Source organism: Parus major, chromosome 4 (genome assembly GCF_001522545.3).
Source record: "Parus major isolate Abel chromosome 4, Parus_major1.1, whole genome shotgun sequence".
Lineage (NCBI taxonomy): Eukaryota > Metazoa > Chordata > Aves > Passeriformes > Paridae > Parus > Parus major.
Genome location: NC_031771.1, coordinates 4,943,849 through 4,963,673, shown reverse-complemented (window position 1 = coordinate 4,963,673; position 19,825 = coordinate 4,943,849). Strand labels below are relative to the sequence as shown.

The 19,825-nt window shown below is 39.5% G+C and overlaps 1 protein-coding gene and 1 long non-coding RNA gene across 2 annotated transcripts in view; both read left to right on the top strand.

The window, feature by feature from the left end:
* The window catches only part of PRDM5 (PR/SET domain 5), an 85,837-nt gene extending 80,075 nt beyond the window's left edge, over positions 1-5,762 (top strand). The window contains exon 18 of the transcript XR_004497024.1: positions 1,821-5,762. The gene's annotated coding sequence lies outside the window, so the exon portion shown is untranslated. The remainder of the gene's footprint in view (positions 1-1,820) is intronic.
* Positions 5,763-7,190: 1,428 nt separating this feature from the next.
* LOC117244332 lies at positions 7,191-19,661 on the top strand. The gene is made up of 4 exons (XR_004497204.1): positions 7,191-7,337; positions 9,013-9,117; positions 17,937-18,084; positions 19,354-19,661. It is a non-coding gene; the product is annotated as an uncharacterized LOC117244332 (long non-coding RNA).
* The last annotated feature ends 164 nt before the right edge of the window (positions 19,662-19,825 follow it).

The window sequence follows — 19,825 nt, the reverse complement described above, 5'->3', positions numbered from 1 at the left end:
GCACTGTATGTCAAGCCTTATGGATGGTGTCAGTCCCAGGCAGCATTTGTTGGAGAACTGCTACAAAACGTCATAAGGGCTGTTCAGTGCTTTTCTGCAAACCTGTGAGAGGATTCTGAAGAGTGTTCAGAGCTCAGGCATTAACTGCTTTATTCCTTGAACACTGCTTTTAGCACTCAGCTTACAAAACCCATTCGACCTTCCTGTACGTGGATGGAAACCTGTGGTGCAGTCTGACAGCCTTGAGCTTTTGCTACCTTTTCAGTTTGGAAAGCTATTAGCTGGAAATCCCTGATATGGTTTCCTACTTTGGGGATTAGTGTAATCAGATGAGTTTTCTAGTTGGGTTGGACAGTGCCAATGTTGAAATATTTCTCCTAAAGCTTTCCAGTATCATCAGTATTTATCAGTCATAGATCCTCATTAATGCAATATTGTATTTCTAGATTATCTGAGTTTTTTAGTAGGTTCTCTGCATACATAACAGTGTATATCTCAGCTGTTTCCTTCATGTTACTTTGTTAGAAAAATGGGACATTTATCAGTCTATATTGATACAGTTCCTAGTAAAAGGATCAGAGGAGAAGTTTTGCTTTTTTTCAGCATTGAGCCTGCAGATGTTTTTATTAATCAAGTTAATCTTCCAGGAACATTTTTTGTCTTTATCTGCTGTCTTGAAAGGGAAGAAAAAGTGATGCTGAGTTTCAGATTTGCTCAGTTACATTTATCTTTTATAATGTTTCTGTGCTTGATTGGAAGTTGCTGTGACAAATGTGAATAAAAGAGGGAGAGATAATAGCTACTTTTCCATACTGAAAAATGTAATTGCAGAGTCAGTGCTACTGTCTAAATAAGCTGAAAGAGAGCCAAAAGCACTGCTAGTGTTGCAGAGTTTGGCTCTGGATGCCAAAATTGAATTTGATCTTCTCTGTTGGTATTCTAGTGTAATTTTCTAATCCTGTCTTATTCCAGAGAGAACTGTGGCATTTTGATTTATTTTTCCTCTACAATCTACATTACCCTAGGATAAGCAGAGGGTTTCTGGACAAGGATGCAAGACTCTTGTCACAGGGCACTGTTCCAAAGTCCCAAACTGATGCTCTGCTTAATAAAGTGGACAGGGCATGCTCTGGCACTTGTGTCTTTTTACATTATCCTCTGTAGCAGTGAAATATGGCCTTTTCAGGAAAAAAAAAAAAAAAAGAAATAGATCCAAAATCCACCTCTAGTCCCAGCTATAGCTCCTTGATGAGACTTACTCAGTTGCCAGCCAGTTGTATGTGTCTGAAGTTTGGAGCTGTTTAATGTAAAAGCTGTCAGGATTATCTTCTCCACAGAGCTGGCAAGTGGGGGACTAGTTCATCGTGTCTCCTGGATGAGGGAGTTTAGGGAATTCCTGGGCTCTCATCTGGGATTTAGGTCTCACTTGATTTGGTGACAGCTCTGCTCCATCTGCTAGCAGTGGTGACAGTCTCAGCAAATCATTCCTTTGGGCTCACACGAGCTGTCCCTTCCCTGTGCTTAATTGTGTTCAAGTGAATTAAGTGTTAAAGCAGAGTTCATCAGGGGAACACACATCTTTTAGAAATGGACATTATATTCACTCATTATCTGCACTGATCCATGGTGAAAAGTAGTTAAAGTAAAAAGCCTGATATCTTAGAACCATGCAGTTCCTGGCTCTCACGATGAGATGTGGGCAGGGATTGTGTTTGGGATGAGATTGCAAGAGCTGTGACTTGCAAGGCCACATGGTGACCAACATTTGGGAGAAGAGGTTTTTGTGTTCTTTGACCCTGAGCTAATTTACATGCTTCCAGGGACTGCAGGCCTACTGGTGCTGACAGCAGATGGCTCAGAATATTCTCACAGGAGAGCATGAAGTAACTGGAGAGACTGGATAATTGCATTCACGCTGTTGACTCTGAAGTCCAGAGCTGTTACAGGCTGTGAAGGAGCGCAAAGAAAAGAGTTGACCACGATGGATGTACAGCAGTAACGAGGTGAAATTGCAGTGCCCTTTCCACAGAACTGATAGCCTGTTAAATATTCCTCTGTAAACAGGAGTAAATGAGCAGGCAGAGATGCCTCAGACGTCTGGCAAAAATGTTGTTAATTCAGTTGTGTGGCTGGGGTTGAACAAGTGGCGCAAAGCTGAGAGCTGTCTTGTGTTCAGTTTGTTTATTTTTAAAAGCTTGTGCTTCCTCCCATTTGTCTTGGCCATTCAGTTGAATATATTCAACAAAGAAATAGGAACTGTGTACAACTGGAAGCATTTCCAGATGGGTTCTGTGTTACAAGAGGAAATACAATCTGTGGGACATGTATAACAATATATAGAAACAAAGGCTGTACACCTCTGGCTTGAAAGTACATTTAGCATAGTAAATCCTCAGAGTACACCTGGAGGAGTGAAATGTGCTCACCATCAGCACATGCTGCTGCTAGTGCCTCCCTCAAATAAAATGTTCAAGGAGGCAGGGTATAGGAGTGAGAATAAACTATTAAATGCCTTGTTATCTCTCAAGCCAAGTGACAGAATTTCTGCTGGAGAACTGAGCTGTTTTGCATCTTATCTTATATATGTAGAGCTGGAAACACATATGAGAACACAATATCAGAACCAAACCCCAGACCCCGATGTGTTGGCTCTGTAAGCTTCCTCCAGGGGATTTTACAGAAACCATGGCTTCATGTCTCGTTGCACATGTCTAAATAAGTAGTAAAGACAAGCATTTTGCATTAGAGATGGTACAGTACAACAGCAAGGTTATTAATTTATTTGCCCCTGGCAAAAGCATTTCATGGCTGTAGCCATCAGCTCCAATTATTTGTTACAGCGTCTCGACTTCTTTGAGTATTGTTTATCCAACAGTATTTATGTGGAAGCTCATTTGTGAGAGGTTTAAACATTTTTTACAGGGTGAAGTTGGTATGTGTTTAGCATAAATACAAATTATTTTAGAGAATGAGGGGAAGACACCGACCAAAATTGGCTGTAAACAGCTGCTGAATTCACAACAGGGAGCTGGACTTAAATGGGTTTTAATACTTCAGATTCCTCCCCAATCCTTTTATTTTCTCCAAAGCAATTTCCAGCAAAACCACATCTTATTTCCCCTTGCTGAGACAGACCTAAGCATCCCCCATTCTTTGAGAATGTCCAAATTCCTGTAGGCAGACGCCTAGGAATGTGTAATTTAAAAACAACAAAAAGAAAGTAAATAGATGAGGAGAAGAAAAATATGATAGCTGCAAGGGTAATACTGCATTCATAACCAGTTAATAAAATAGACAAATATAAAGTGTCCTCTTGACTGTAAAACCTTAGCAGGTAGGTATTAGCACTTGATTTATATTCTTACATATTTGATAGGTAAAAATTTGATTTGCATTTCATATGCATACTGCTGCTATTTTTGCATGTCATCTTACAACAGATGCTGCTCTGTAGAAATGACAGGTGGATAAATCCCAGATTCTTTTATCAGAATGAGGATTTCTGGAAGTTTTTCTCCTCCCTCAAAAAAAAAAAAAAAAAAAAATCAAGCATCCTCATTCCTGCCTTGATGATCAAGTGAAAGGACAAAGTAATGTTTCTAAGGTGTGTAAGTTTTCATTTTCTTGTGGGAAATGTTGGTGACCTTGTTCTATCCTGAGCTACCTCTATTCTGCCAGCAGATTCCAGAAACCCCCTGAGATATTTTTAGAAATTAACTTCATGGCTAAGTTATATATGAATAAGAGAGCATGCAGAAAGGCAAAAAATAGGGAAAACTTTAAAACAGCAAGATAACACTTTTGTATATTTTTTGCAGAAAGAGCTAAGGAGATTGTTTCTCAGAGTTCTTTGCCTGCTCATGGTTTTAGGGAGGGTTGCTTTTTCCATCAATTTATCTGTGACCTGGAGGAGCCATGGTGACAGATTCTCAGATTGTCCCCAGAGTCATTCAAGCCCTGGGGTGATGTTTGTTCTGCCTCTAACAAAGGCCAAGATATTGGATTATAGCATACTCCCTGCCATAAATTTAGTATTTCCTCTCTTTAAAACCATCAATTTACTGTCATTATGTTCCTTCAAAAGTCTTTGCAACTGAAACCTTTCCAGAAGGCAAAAAATTAAATTTCCTGCCTGAGAAGTTGAGAGATAAAATCTGCCTGGGTTCCTGTTTCTCTGACAAAGTCCTACCATTGGATAAAATATGCCAATTGGACTTCTTTTGATATTATTGGCATCATGAATTGTTACATGGAAGTTTTGTTTCCTCAGCCTTGGGTGAATTCTTTTGCTGATATGTCCGTTAAATAACGGAAGTGGTTTTGAATATGACATGAAAAGGAGAAGTTGCTGTGCTGATGACAAATGCATGTACAATACCCCTGTAAGCACTTCAGCCTTTATAACTCCAGATTTATTCCCGATGCTTGGTCATTCCCTGTGTTATATTGTTCCTTTTATGACGTGAAGAACAAACTTTGAGAGGAAAGGAAGCTGTCTCATGCGTTTTGAAGCCTTGTTTAAGCTAAAAGCCACTGCTATCACTTTGTGGGTAGTCTCACACCTTGGTTTTTGATTGTCCTGTGCTGCTGGAACTGGAGTTCTTGGATGTGTGTCTCTTTTCTCCATTGTGTGAAGCACATATCATGAAAGTGATGTTCTCCTTCCAGAAGTTCTCAGCTGGAAATGATAGAACAGAAGTAAAGGTAGGAAGCAGTATCACAAAATCAGTTGAAAATGATAAAAAGATCCAGTTACTCAGCCTGCTTGAGTAAGACTAAGTGCAGTAGACTTGCAGGCAAAGTGAAAAGTGGGGTTTTTTTCCCCAAAGCAGAAAGATTTGCAGGATTTTCTAAAAATAGCCCTTCAGCTGTTGACTTTTTTGAAGCAGACAAGTAAAGCAGATTAAATTAATACTCAAAACAATCAGCAAACATGATGCTTCTGCGGGCACAACTGTGGGACAAAGAGACTATTTTTCTGTGTCAGTGATATTCCTGAAATATGGTAGGTGCAGTTAATTTCAGATTTGATGGTTATTAACATTTCTGAAATGTCTGAAACACTGGCTTGGCTCTACTGTAATGCACTTTTTGAACTGATAGTGTTTTGTAATCCTGTTGTTTGGTGATGAATATTTGCACGTTTTCTTGGGCTTGTGCCCATAATTTACAAGGAGATGGTTTGTAGTCTGCAGAAAACCCCAGAAAATTTCTTGTCTGGGTGTACTCAGACAAACTGAAATAAACCTTCAATGCCAAGATATGATACATGCTATTCCTGCTTTGAACACTACCTTCATCACATGTGACCTTGGTGTTTGATGATTTGGCACATTGCCACAGCAGAATTCGATGATCCACTGGAAATCGTGATTCTTTCATGTGGAAAACAATAAAAAGCATATGGTATCAATTATACTTCACTATTTCTTTGAGAATTCAAGCACCAGAAATAAAAAACACTGTCTGAAGACTTTGAATTTCCATTAACTGGAAACAGTTGGTATAAATTATTTTTACTGAAACTGCTCTACTGGCCCTGGGTAATAAAAGCAAAAATAACATTGGCATTTGATTGACTTCATAGGTGCAAGGTATGTCATGCTCAGAGGGAGCATAAAGTTCCAGGTTGGGCAATGGAATCATTTTATTAAATACCATATTTGTCATGGAGAAGCTCTTGGGAGAATCAGTGTCCTGTTACCTTAATTTCTACTGCACCTCTGCTGAGCTTGGTCATTTGCTGGCCAAATAAACTGGGTAGTGAACATGGTGGTAGCTACACTAAATGTAGGGGTAAGAAGAGTGACTTGTAGAGTAATAATAAATAAAAAAATAAGAATTTGGTGAAAATGAAAGCAGAGTTCTTCAAAGGAACAGTTTTGCTGGAAATGAATTTCTAAAGCGTGGCTTGGATCTGGGTTTTGGAAATTTCAGAGCTGTGTATGTTGTGGTGCTTTACTCTCCCAGGGAGCACATTCATTAGAACTGACCTCACAAAAATCAGTAACTACAATGCAAAGAGTTTCTTTTGTTCTTGATTCTCTTGTTCAAGATTGAATTACTCTGCTGAATTTAGAGTAATTCTGAGAGGTAGCATCTCCAGTCAATTTCAATCAAATTTATATTACACTGTTTATCTCAACGCCCAAGATTTATCTTCAGTGCTTATTACCACATTTGGTAAGCAGCCTTTTCTCTATGGTTTCTGTAATAGGAGCAACTCTATAAAAATAGTAGCTTGTACTCAAATAGAAACTTAAACTCAGCTGATGGCAGCTCTGAGATAGAAATTTAAACAGAATGCATCTGCATTTGTTGTAGGAAAGCAATAAGCAAATCAATAAAATGTTTGGTAACCAGGAACTAAAATAGGAAAGCAAGTTAACTTCCAGATTTCTAAATTTTGTCTGTGAGGAATACTCCTACCCCTGTTAAATGTGACTAAAATCAGTGGGGTTGCTTGTGTAACTAAATACCACCTGGTATTCAGAGCAGGTTACAGAGTTACAGTGTAGGTTTATTAGGCAATAAAAAGGGGCATGGATAAACTCACCTGGGAGCAGCCCTTGTCTATGCTGTCCCTTATGTGAGTATGCTGGTGATAAGGAAATGTCTCAAAATTCACTATAAATTACTCCTGTTTTCTCCAAACAGTTTTAGCTCCAGTCCTGATGGCTCAATATACAAATGCTTTCATGTACAGTTCCCAAGTTTAATAATATTAAGAACATCATATGTACTTGGAAAACATTAGCATTTATTTTTATGAAATGGCATCTGATAGTTAAACTGCCATATTTTTTCCAGACTTCTTTCATTAGAGAGACTGATGACTGTTACTACAAATATCCCATGGAGTATTCAATTATGCTGGAAGGAGGGTAAAAATGATATGCCAGAAGCTATGCAAGAGAGATGATGCACATTATTCTAATTTTATGAGGTTGTAGATCTTGAGAAAAGCAGAGATTTATAATGCCACTCCCTGAAATAATTAAGAAAGTGTGTGTCTGATTTATGTATATGTGGTGGGAAGCTAGAGAAATTGACTGAAAATATCATGGAAAACAGAATCTGTGTCAGAATGATCTGCCCAAAACGCCAAATTTAAGTTTATTCTTAAAATTGAAAAATGTCTTTCTGTGCTTTGGTTGTCAGCCATTGTTTTATCTTTTGCTCACAGTGGTTTGAAGTTAGCTAAAAAGAACTGTAGTCAGTGAAAAGCACCCTGATAAGCCCATCAACCTGATGTTTTGTGAATCTTGCCTCTGAATGAGAACAGAAATCAAGTCATGTTTCTTTACTTCAAACTAAGGACTGGCATGATTCAGCAGGTAAGTTAAGGGTGTGCTTGCAGGTGAAATAACTTTTTTGAGAAATAAGTCATTGGCTTTGGAGGAATTCCTATTTTGATGGCTCAGGGGCAAAGAACTGTGGCAGGTTTATGTATAGTGTTGACTTGAGGTAAGGGACAGCTCTGTGTTTGCAGATCTTGAGGGAGAGTTTGGTAAGGCCAAGTAATTTTTCAAGATATTTCTTTTTCCTTCTTTCAAGTGCAGCTTAGGATTCTGTCTTCAAATGACTCTAGACAGGAAATAGTTCAAGTCACTTGAATGGAGTATATTTTTGTATTTGGTGAGTTGCTATTTTTGATAATTTGCTTTGCACTTATTCCAAGAGCACGTAGGGAAAGCAAGCTCTCAGTTTCTAGGGGAAATACAGATAAAATTTTTCCACTGAAAGTACAGGGGCAGTAAATTAACACTTCTTATCCTCATAATTGTTAATTTACATGTAAGGCTGTGTTTCAGGATTGATAAGACTGTCTCATCTGACAATGTTTTCAAAGGAAAAACAAGTCTAAAGACTTTGGGTTTTTCCCCTCAAGTCTTCTCCATTTTCTCCAGAAAATTCTGGATTTGACTCTCATCTCACTTCCAGTTGTTCTAGATGTCAAATAATAATATTTTGTCTTAATGTAGGATTCAGTTGGCAAATTAAAAGCGCAACTGTTGTGTATCTCATATTTCCCATTATTTGTGTCCAGTGTAAATATTAGGATCTGGTTTGGGCATCTTTGTATGTAACATTAATCAACTCCTTATTATTTCAAACTTTGTAACAAATGTGAAAACTGGCTTCATTGCCTGATTCATAGTTCATTGTTGTCAGTGGTGGGATTCCCATTAATGGCAGTGGTCATTAGATAATTATGATTGTTAATTTAACAGCCTGGGTTTGAAGTGTGGAAGTAACCTAACAATTTGCAGTGTTTGATGGTTTTTGTTGTTGTGCTTTTATGTTTTTCCCCCAACAAGATGAAGGAAAAGAAACATCAGAAAGGTTTTGTTTGTTCACCAGCTACTAGACAGCAGAGGAATAAAAGTTGTGTGTATTGGTATCTATATACAAAAGTGAAAACACAGCATCTGTACAGTCAGTTCTTTCTAAAAGTAATTTAGTTTGTATGCTAATAACATTTAAATGTGCCATTAACATTCTATAGCAAAAATCTGTAGCTGGTGGATACAGATTATTATGGTTTAGCTAAGTGTTTTAAACCCAAATAAGGTAATCTAATTAAAGTGAAGCAAGAAAAAATGAATGTTATTTTGCAAGTTCATTTTCTTACATGCTTCTTTCTTTAAAGAAAGAAACCAGTAAATATCTCTTGGGTATGGGATCTGTGATTTCTCTGCTTGGTAGCACAGAGAAAACATAACCAGGTGCTCAGCCCAGAAGTAAGACTCTCGTGTTGAGATTACATCTGAAAACAGACTTAATCACTTTTATTTTGTTTTCTGTGTTGATAAAAGGACAGAAGTAGCACTTTATTCTGAAGAAAATTTGTATGTGTGTGTCAAATGCACAAATACTCAGTTTTGTGCACAGCTGAGAAAGGAGCTTGTCTTTTCCATCCTCAGCAGTCCAGCTCTTCTCACAGTCCTGTGAATAAGAGAAGTCAGCAGTCAGAAATGTGTTTCAGGGTGACAGAAGTTTTTGTTACAGGATCTCAGCAGGCAGGGAAGGATGAGACCTCCCATACAACTTGGAAATGGAATTTATGCACACCTGCACACAGCTCTGCCCAAAAAACAAGGACACTGAGCACTGGTAAGTACCTGTCTTGTTTCTTACACCAAATTCCCTACAAGGTTTTTGCTGCCTGCTGGTGGTTTATTTTCCCATCTTTCTGAGTAAGTTATTTTTGAAGGTCACAGGTAACAGACCCCTTTCCTAAGCTGGTGTTCTTGTGTGTCCTGAGACAGCAAAAGGAAATATTTGAGGTGAGGGAGTGATCTGAAGAGAGAGAGGATTGCTGTGCAAGTAGGATGGGGTTAATCCATGTTACTCCTTTGAGAGGAAGGTGGGACTTTGAGAGTCATCAGTGCCATACAAATGTGCATTTGTGGGAAAGGAGGAGGCACCTCTTGTTGATTAGTCTCATCAAAACACGTCTGTCTCTTTTCTTCTTTCTTAAATGTGAGTCAAAAGTGTATTTGGACAGCTTGAATAAAATTTTGGTTTTTAGCTGGAACAGTACAGCTAAATCCTTGTACATTACGAATTGGCACCGCTGCACTGAAATCAAAGAAGCTTTGTTGATTTATATCAGCTGTTGCATATTCTTAACTAGAAAAGAGTGTAATGTAATGTGTGTAGTAGATGTCCAGATCCAAATGTTTTCAAGTCAGTTATTTAGCTAGCTTGTTTAGGTGACTAAAATATCCGAAAATACATTAAAAAAAAAGAAATTAGGAGTTTAAAAGAATGTAGTACTCTATGTGTGTCTAATTGGGCTGTATGCCGTACCACAGTAATCCTGAGGCATGCTTCCTTCATATTTATGTTCTAAATACTACAATATTTACTGCAGCTCCTGTTTTGAGGAAGGATTATATGTGTCTAACCTTGCCTGGAGAAACCACAGGATGTGTATAAACAAGTGGTGTTTAAACTGAGGCTGTGATACCAAATCTGGCTGTGGCACTGGTGCAAAGAGAAGATGCAAACTGCCAGAAGTGAGTCTCACAGCTTTATAGGGTTTGCTCACCAGGACAAAAGCATCACACTGGATTGATGGATTGCATGCCAAAACCCACTCAGGGTTAGACCTGGAACTACCTGCCACAGTGCTCTTCTGGCCAGAAACTTGGATGAGCAGACTGTGAGGAAAAGTGTCTGTAAGAGGCAGTGACCCCCCAGCCCTGAGTCAGAACTTGGGGGAAACCAGAAGCTGTTGGCCTGGAACAAAGTGAGTGTAATTGGTCTCATCTTGGGAGGAAGAACTATTTTTGCTGGCATGTTTCCTCCTCCACTTGGCAAAGACCAGTGTGTTATGGTAAAATCTTGGAAGTCCATACACTGTCTGTGGGCTGTTGCCCATCTTTCATATGATCCATCTTCCATAGCACAGCAGTTTTCTTGACAAGATAGCAGTGCTGCAAAAAGGATTTTTTTTCTGACACTAAAACAGTTCCATGTTGTCTCCCCAGGACTGATTATCTCTTGGGCCAAGAAAGCTTCAGTTGGGGTGTGTGGAGCCAGGCACACACTGCTTTTGGCTGTATTTGCCAGGGTTTGGCACTTACATTTCTGTCTGACTCTTTGCCTCCAGTTGTAGCTTTTCCTCTTCTTGCATTTGCATGTGAAAGGTACTCTGGGTCTTTTGCTGGTATCCTGCACCTTAGGCAGTTTATAATGGCCTTTAAAAGGTATAAAAGAGGCTTCTTGGCATAGCAGCTCATCCAAACTGTGCTGCCAGCGCTGCCCCACCAGTAACAGCAGCGCAGGAGGTCTTTGTGTCCTTGCATGTTTAGCCCTAACTCCAGAGCCTCATTGTTTCTCTGCTCCTGAGAGAAAGGGATGTGGGTTACAATGTTTTGGCACCGATTCCATCTCCTGAAATATTCCCAGGGGTAAATGAAGTCAAGAGAAGCGTGGGCTTGTGTGGAGAGGAACGGTGTGAAAGGCATTGTGAAAAGATGGAAGTAAAGTGTTGGAGAGGGCTGAGGTTTAACATGGCAGTGGATTAAGAATTTGCAATTTCAACCTCCCTTTATTCCACAGAGTGAAAGATTGGAAGGGAGAGGATTAACTTTGCATCAAAGCAGTTACACATCTGAGAGCAGGCATCGGTTGGAGAACAGGATTCTCAGCCTTTCAGGCCACGAAGAGCCTACTGTGCCCACAGAGATGTGGGAGGATGCAAGACCAAATCCCTGTATTGATAGGCAAGAGTTGTCTGCTCTTAAGAATTCAAAGCAGAGGTGAATACAGAAGAGGTGGCAATGAAAAAAAAGCAATCAAAAAATTACTGCTAGGATCTTGTGAAATGGAAGCTAATCCTGCTGTTGAACAGAAGTCCTTCTGGCAGGTTGTCAGTAGAACTGGCAGAGGAGGACAACTTAGGGAAGTTTTGGGATAGGCCACCATGCTAAGACAGTGCAGAGCTTCCTCCAGCTGATGTACAGCTGTTCTCTCTCTCTCTCTGAAAAGTAGATCCATTTACCTAGAAGCCTGGAAAATATATTTACTAGTCCTGCAAGAAATAGGGAATCAGAATGAGCATAGAAACTATTGGTCAACTGGACTTGAAAAATTCAGGAAAAAGTTAGGCATGCATTTTGAGTAAGGATTCTTATTTTAGCTCCATGATATCCTTGATCCCTATTTATTTTGGTCAGTTGCTAATTAGTAATGTGATTCTTGTCTGTGATGGTTTATATAAAGTATCATTCATTCTTGAGTGCCCAGAGCTCTCACTGGCTTTAATGCTGGTTTGTGTTACACTTGCAATTCATGACTAGGTTTCATTTTAGGCATCTATATTTGGTTTTCTAAGGCACTGCTGAGGGAAAAAGAATCTGCCCCAATAATACATCTCCAAGGAGTGCTGGTTGTGTGGAATTTGAACAACTTAGCAGAGTAAATCAGTGCTGGGTATAAATGCAGCTCTTGTAAAGTACATGTTACACTAAATACCAAGATGATATGTTGCATCTTTACACCCTCTTTTTATCTTTTTATCTTGAATGTTACAATCATCTCTCTTAGTTGTTGCATTTAGGAACAGGAGGATAGTGGAGAGTTCAGACAGCCATAAAAATCAATGTATGTGCAGATGAGAAGTCAGAGAAGACTGCTCTTAAGATATGTTGGCACTCCCCGAGTTCAAAATGCACTTAATTGTCTTCAGAAGTGGCAGAGTGAGCCATGCTCATCATTGAATGACAACAGGATGGAATGTACACCACAGTGTGACAAAATGCCCCTGCACCACTGTTGGGTGAAAACAAATAACCTTTCTAAAAACTGGATACTAAAATTTTAGCATTGAAAGGAAATGTGGCAATAGTAATAAAAATGTCATTATAATTGAGTCAAGTTACTCCTACACCAAAAGTGATCTATTAAAACAGCAAGTTTTTCAGTGCTTATCTGTATAAAGTGATTCCATTCTAGAAAATGGCAAATGCAATTCATTATTAATTGCTAAGAGATAGGGTAAGCTGGAAAAACTAATTGACAGTTATACCTGTGTTGGAATATATCTCTTTTACGTTATGTGCCACGCTCCAAAAAGAAAAAGAGGTAATTAAATTTATACTTTTAGAGCCAAGTGGCACCTCCAAATAAAAATTTACTCAGAGAATTACAAGACATGATTTATTCCTGTGCAGAGCTGCTAGTGTAGATATCAGCACAATTAGCCAAGTATCTTAACTACCTAAACAAGTAGTTAATGTGTCTGTATATGACACCTCCACTCTGAATTTCAGCTGTAGACCCAAGAGTGCTGCCTCATGCTGGTGCAAAATACAGGTGTAAATTATTCTGCAAGAGACTGCTGAGCTGAACACAAATGTAAATAATAGAAGAATCTGCCTCCATCTTTTTTCTTCTTCTATGTGGCTTATTTTAGACTCCCATCTCTTCAGAGTAGGAAGAGATTAATATCAGTTAATGCTCTTCATTATTCTGTACTTCAGTGCATTCCTGAAAAGATCAGTAATAAAGCTTCAAGGATCTAGACAATAACACAGTGCAAACAACTGTTCTAGCTCCCCAGCTACTTTATTTTTTAACATATAGCCTGTGGTTGTCCCTGGAAGATAAGATCTGGGTTTAATTATGCCCTGGGACAGCCCAGCAAAAGAAGATATGTCAGGAAGGGGGATACTTCAGGGAGCAAAACATTTGGGTGAACTTCCTCTTGTATATTTGGAGAAGCATAGGACTTAATTTCTCTGAAACATAAGCAGACTTTTCTTCCTCTCTCTGGAAAACCCATGAGTAATTGCTATGCAGAAGTAGTAAATAATATACTCGGGAGTTTATTCCACAGTATTTCATGGTACTTTACTTGTGCTCCTGTCTGTTCTTTAAAAAGCTATGTGAGAAATTAATTGAAGCCATTAGAGTTCTTGAACATGGTTGTATCTCTCTAAAAATGTGTTTTCCAAAATGACAGAGGACAGTGGCTGCAGACAGGCTGCATAATCACCCCAGCAATGGCCCAGCTCCAAGACACTCAGGACAGGCAAACACAGAAGCCTTCCCCTCTCCTCAGACACACAAAAGAGACCTCTGCCATGGCCAGAAATCCCTGTTGCTCAGCAAGAGCAAAGTTCCTCTGTCAGCCTGCTTCCTTATACACATTTGCACTGCCAGGTCTTGTCTTGAACCCTTTCTTGTGTCAGAGGTTTGCCAGGAAAAATTATCCTTTCAGCCAGGGAGCCATGTGTTCTATGCAAATGAAAGCTAATAGTTCTGGTGTTAATCATCTCACTTGTCATTGAGCAAAACAAAGCTTTTGAGGCTAATTCAGAAATTATCATCACATCAACATGCAAGCTTTGCTGGCGCTGCTTACCTGTGCCAGCTTATTCCCATAACACACACACACACACACACAGGACTGCCTTGACTCAAGATCTAACAAATAGATCCTGATTTAGTGAAAGTCACTTGGAAGACGGCGTTGAATCCGGACTTTGCTTTATTTGTTTTGAAATAACTTGCTGGATGAATGTGCCAAAACTTGGGAAACATTGGTGGGCATTACTGGAAAACTTCTCTGGCTGTGCCTTAGCAGAGGCCTGTGCTCTGGTACAGCTTGGCAGTCCACTACTTCACCAATCTTTAGTCCCTTTGCAGATCTACAGGGTTGCTTTATTTCTGAGATAGAAACCAAACACAATTTAAAAAGCAAAAGATGTTCTTCTTGAGGATTGCAGAGATTTACATCTAGGTTTCTCTTTCTCCTAGAGAAGCTCAAAGCCTTTTAGTCTCTTCAGTGCTTTGTGTCTGTCACTGTACCTGTCATTATCTCATTGTTGGGGTTTGTATGTTTGGTTGGCAACACATGCTCGTTTGCCTGATTAGCACCATGCTTTAATTTCATTTAATAAGTGTATTTCAGAGTCAGAATGATCCTCATCAACCAGAGTAATTTATCTTTGCCATGTAGAATTAATTAGGATGAAGACTGTCAAATGAAATGTAAAAAATAATCAGTGGTTCTCATTAAGACGTAATAACAAGATTTTTTTGTGCTGTTTAGCAGTTTGGTTTTGGTCCCAGCATCAAATGTTAAGAACTGTTACATGTTGTGAACATTAATTTTAATACATTTGATCTGGCACCATGCAAATAATTAAATCCTTAAACTTCATTTGACAACCAATAATTTAGACTTCTAGCTAAATACTGAAAAAGAGGTTTAAGAATAGGTAGCTAATTTAGGCATACATCAGAGTTCCATGACATGTGTAACACTTGAAAGAGGAGCTGAAGCAGTCAGCTAATGATTGTATCTAACATCTGAGGCCCGATACAATTTTGGAAGAGCTGAGGCAAATAAATAAAGAAGAGTTCTCAGAGAAGTGTGTCAGGGCAGTAAGGGGTTTAGAGAAACTGGAGGATTTTGATTTGTTTTATAAAGGTTAGTCTGACATTTCTCTTGATGAAGCTGAATGTAAGAAGGATGGTGCAGATTGATTCTCCATGTTCCCTAGGGATAGGGAGAGAACTAGTTTGCACAAAAAAGACATTTTGATGTGAGAAAGAGCTGATCTCCCAAAACAGACAGCTATTCCAAGTGGTGGTGTGTCTTCCTTCTCAAGAGTCTTCTTGTCAGGAACAAGGCAGGCAGACATCTCCCAGGAGTGGAGGATATACTTGCCCTGACTGGAGAAACTACTTGGCTCCTTTTCTCTGCCTTTGTGTCTTTTTTCTTCCAAGGGTGAGCCAAGAATGGAGAAAGGCAGTAGGCATTCATAAGGAATACACTTGCTTAATGGTATTGCCTCAGCCAAGGTGTCAAAGTGTGGTCTAAACACCCAAATTCATTAAAACTTAAATAAGAGTCATGAGATGAAAGGGGTATGTAGCTTAAAACACAGATGCCTGTTGAACCAGGACAAACATCGTGGACTGGAAAATTATTTCACCAATAAAAAGTGTTGGCTGTGTTTGAAGTTAGGGAAATTCTTCCTGTTTAAAAGTATAGGTTCTATTTGATGGCAGCATCATTTATTTTCTGGATTTCCTTTGTGTTGTGGCATTTTCAGGATTACAGTAAACAAAAAGCCATCATGAACTGTTCAAGGAATATCAGCTTTATGGCGTTAGAGATGTCATCCTGATTGCCTTCAATTAAATCCAAGAAATAAAGTCTCACCCTTTCCAGCTTGTTATTGGGCTGTGAGCCCAATGAAGTAATTTTCCTTTGATTATGCAGCCAGTCCTGAACATATGAATAGATTTGATGACTGCATGCTGTGGTTTGTTGTGGTTTTTTTCATTTTATGGATTTTATTCTGCCTGGGGGCTATACAGTCTGTTATGCTACCCATCAGCCTTGGCTAGAGAGTCCAGCTTGGAAAACACTGTTCTTTTCCTGCCAACTTGTTCAAGCCTACAGTCACCCAGCCTACAGCAGCTTGTCAGCTCAACTGAAAAGAGCCAAGTAAGACTTTACCATCATGTTTCTTTCCCTCTCCTTTGCAAAAGACAGTATGTTTCTTGATTCAGATTGGGCAGAAGTTCTTGTGCTGCATGGCCAAGAGCTCTGGTAATATCTCCTGTGTTCAGAAGAGGCAGCCTGGCCCTGTTAACCACTGAGCTCTGAAGAGGAGCCAGGAAGAAAACAATTCTTTCTTGTGAAGTTATAGGAATGTTCTATTTGTAATGCAGACATGTTTTTATGAGCTTCAGCAGCCTAAACACAAGAGGGAGATGTAATTTCCACCATTTTGCTGTGGCAGGGAGAAACAGTGTGTCCTAAGATCACGGGATGAAGGGCTACTGAACTACAGGGGATTAAAATCCTCCTAGGCATCCACATGACACGTGGCATCATTGTCCAAGCCACAGAGCAGAATGCTCATCAGAAACACCCTCAGCACAGCCCACAAAACTGTGCATTTTCAAGTGAGGTTGCTGTCAGCAGCAGAACAGAAACACCAGCAAGAGGAGGGAGGGGTAGCAGAAACAAACCTGGCATGTGTGTTTAGGGAAGACTGCCTGCCTGCAGCTCTGCACACCTTAGCTCAGCGTACCTGTGCAGGGCCATATGGAGCTAGCTAGTACCACAGTCCCACAGATTTATCCTTGGCTGTTCAGCTTCATCACTCCTAGGTACTTTATGGTCTCTTGGGGTTCAGATGTTTAAATTTGCTGGTAAAGGAACCCAAATCCCATCTCTGTCCACCTTTTCTGTTGCAACTTCTGAGAATCCTTTGCACACTGATTTGTTGAGCATTTTGGCATGCCAAGGTACCACTAGTTCTCTCAGTGTAGGCAGGCATTTTCAGTTCCAGCATGCCAAATGTGTTAATGGCACGGGGGAGAGCGACTCTGCATCTGCCTGGCCATGCCAGTGATGCACACAAGAGCAAGATGTGGTGAGACAGCGCAACAATTGCACCAGAATAAGAGCAGGACCATCAAAAAGACCCAAGACCATTGCTCCAGGTCTAAAATTAGAGATACAATCAGAATTAAAACCTCCTAACTTAATTTAGAATCTTCTCTAAGAACTGCAGATGCTTTCACGTCATGAACTGGGAGGTGTATTTATCTGCATTGCCTGCTAGCCATGACAACACATATGGCTGGGAAGGTCTTTGTTTTGTGGCCAGCCAACACTAGAGCTCATCTCTCCCCTCTCTTTGCTTTTCCTCCCAGTCTCAGTCTCACTGGGGCTTTTGTTTCAAGTTCTGGTGCCTGATTTTCTACATCTCTCCTGGAAGGCAATTCTGCTTGTAAACCGCCAGAGCTCTCTTTTCCTCTAAGTGTTCACTCCTTTCTTCTCCTTTTCTGGAGTCTTTCCTCTTTTCATTTCCCATTAAACCCCTTTTCTATGTCTCCCTGCCCAGTTTTTGTCTTGTGCAGCTTTTACAGCCTACAAGCCTAAACTTTTTTGTAATTTCAATTTCTTGGGGGGAGCTGTGTGGTTTCCTTTTCTTCTGACTGATGTCGATTGCCTTTTGGATCAAATGTTGACACAGCTTGTGCTTCCAGGTAACACATATAATACCTCATGGAAAAGAAGGATTTATATCCTATAAAAACACCAAAGCATGAGTTGATTTGAATATTTTCAAACTATGGTCACTTAAAATAAAGATATTTTTCATAAGCTTCATAAGTTATTATAAAGGAATATTGATAGAGGAAAGAAAATATTTTAAAAGTAAGGTTTTCTGCAGTATCATATATTCATCTGCTTTTCACAACTGAATGGCTTTGAAATGCTCTGTTAAGCTGAGAGTAAATACAGTATGAGAAATAATGCTCTGTCTGTAAATGCTGAGATATGTGTATTTTCACTACCAAGTACACTATTATCAAAACACATCCTATCAATTGCTGAAAACAACTTTCTCCATATTTGAGTAATGTTTTGTATTCATTTATTTATCTAGGATGAAGAATAGCAGGAACATGAGAGGCTTTCCTGGGAATGCATCCAAGGAGCGCTGGTGGAGGCTCTCTAGTTAATCACTTTGTCAAAAGGAGTACTTTTTCCAGTGTGCAACATTATTCACTTAACTTTTCATTAGGCCTTTTCATGTAAGTACTACCAAAGCAAGCAGCTGTGACACAGAAACCTTCTTTTATGCCAGATCACTTGAACCTCCTGACTTTTCATCTGTGCATCAACAAATTCAGAATATGAATGAATATAGAGCTGGTGCATTGCTAACCCACAGCAGGCTGAGCTCCCTCAAATCCCAGTGCTTACTGCAGTCTTGCTCAGTTTGCTGTTCCTATGTCATAAGTGAGTGCTCCTCAGAAAGGATGTGAAGTCCCCGAGCACATGTGTCCACTTCCACCATAAAAGTGGATTCAGGTGCTTGGCATGGCTGTCTGCAGGCAGATTTTCCTTAAATTATTGATAGCTGCACTCACAGTGCCCAGGGTTCTCTGGCTGGCTGTACCCATGCTGTGCTTACAGGACTTTACAGAACACGTGGTAAGGATCTCGCTTTGTTGTTGACATGACCTATTTTCATGTTTTCAGGTGAAAAATTATGCTAAATGAACTTTCTTACACCTACTATGATATGATGAGAAATTGCTGTTTTTACAGTCACAGCTGTCCTGAAATGTTGTAGAACTTTTAGTGTTGTGAGGCCCTAGGGTTTGACTGCCAGAAGGTACTGAATGAAGAAAGAAGAGAAACATATTAGAAATTAACCTGAGTGATGTTACTTTTAAATCTTATAGGCAAAAGGAAATACATCAAATGAGTTGAACCAGGAACTTACCATTAGTCTAATTAGTATATTGTTACTCTAGTCAAACATATCTGATTAATTCAAAAAAGCCTCATAAATGACATGGTAGAAAATTACAGAAGAGTATCTTCCCATTATCCACCTCTTTTCTCTGGCATTGTCTCAGGGCCCTCAGGGCATTGGTTTTGGTCCCCCTCAAAAAGAAGGGGGTGTTTATAAAGTTGTGTCAGCATAATAAGGACAGAAAGGGTTATTATTTGTTAAGGAGTAGCAAATTGTTTTCTAGATTCTTTTTTTATGCTTTATAAACAGATGGAAAACTTATTGTTTGCTTTGAGCACAGACTGGTGGAGCTTGTGAGGCGATAGAGCAGATTTGCAGACACGGTGTGGGCAAAGCAAGAACATTGCACTGGCTGGGCTGGGGTCAGCTTTAAGCAAGGCCTATAATTTTGTGCAATTAATAATGGGTGTTTGGTGGCTCTTGCAATGGAATGGCTGGTTTCTTGATAAAGTTCATTTTGTTTGGAAACATAATGATTTGCAGATGGAATTAACCCTTTTTATTGTAGCTGTGCCATATCCTGTGTTGCACTTTTCAGGTGTAATTGCTGTAAGGAACAGTAAGTGATGTTTCATGCCACAAAAGGATAGCTACTCATTGTATTTGGGCTTCCTCCAGATGAAAGGTAATGTCTATTTCTTAAATGTTTTACAGTTTTTAGAATTGCTTTGAAATTCTCTGCAGTTTTGGGGGCAAAACCAAAAATTTTGTAGTGACTGAGTGAACTGATTTATGAAAAATTTGTTTCTAGCAGCTATTTCCCAGACAATTGTATGTGAGTATAATCTGCATATATTTCAAAGATATGAGCACTTGAGTCAGAAGAAATGACCAGTGTTACATCAGAATAGTTGATTGTGCTGGTTCTAGTCACATAGCAGACTTTGGATCTCCTCTTAGAAAGCTCTTACAAGGGGATCCCCAAGAGTCCATTGTTTCAAACCCAAGTTTTCCTGCAGATTAAACCATATATGACTGTGGGACATGGTTTCCTTTAATGTGCTTGGAGC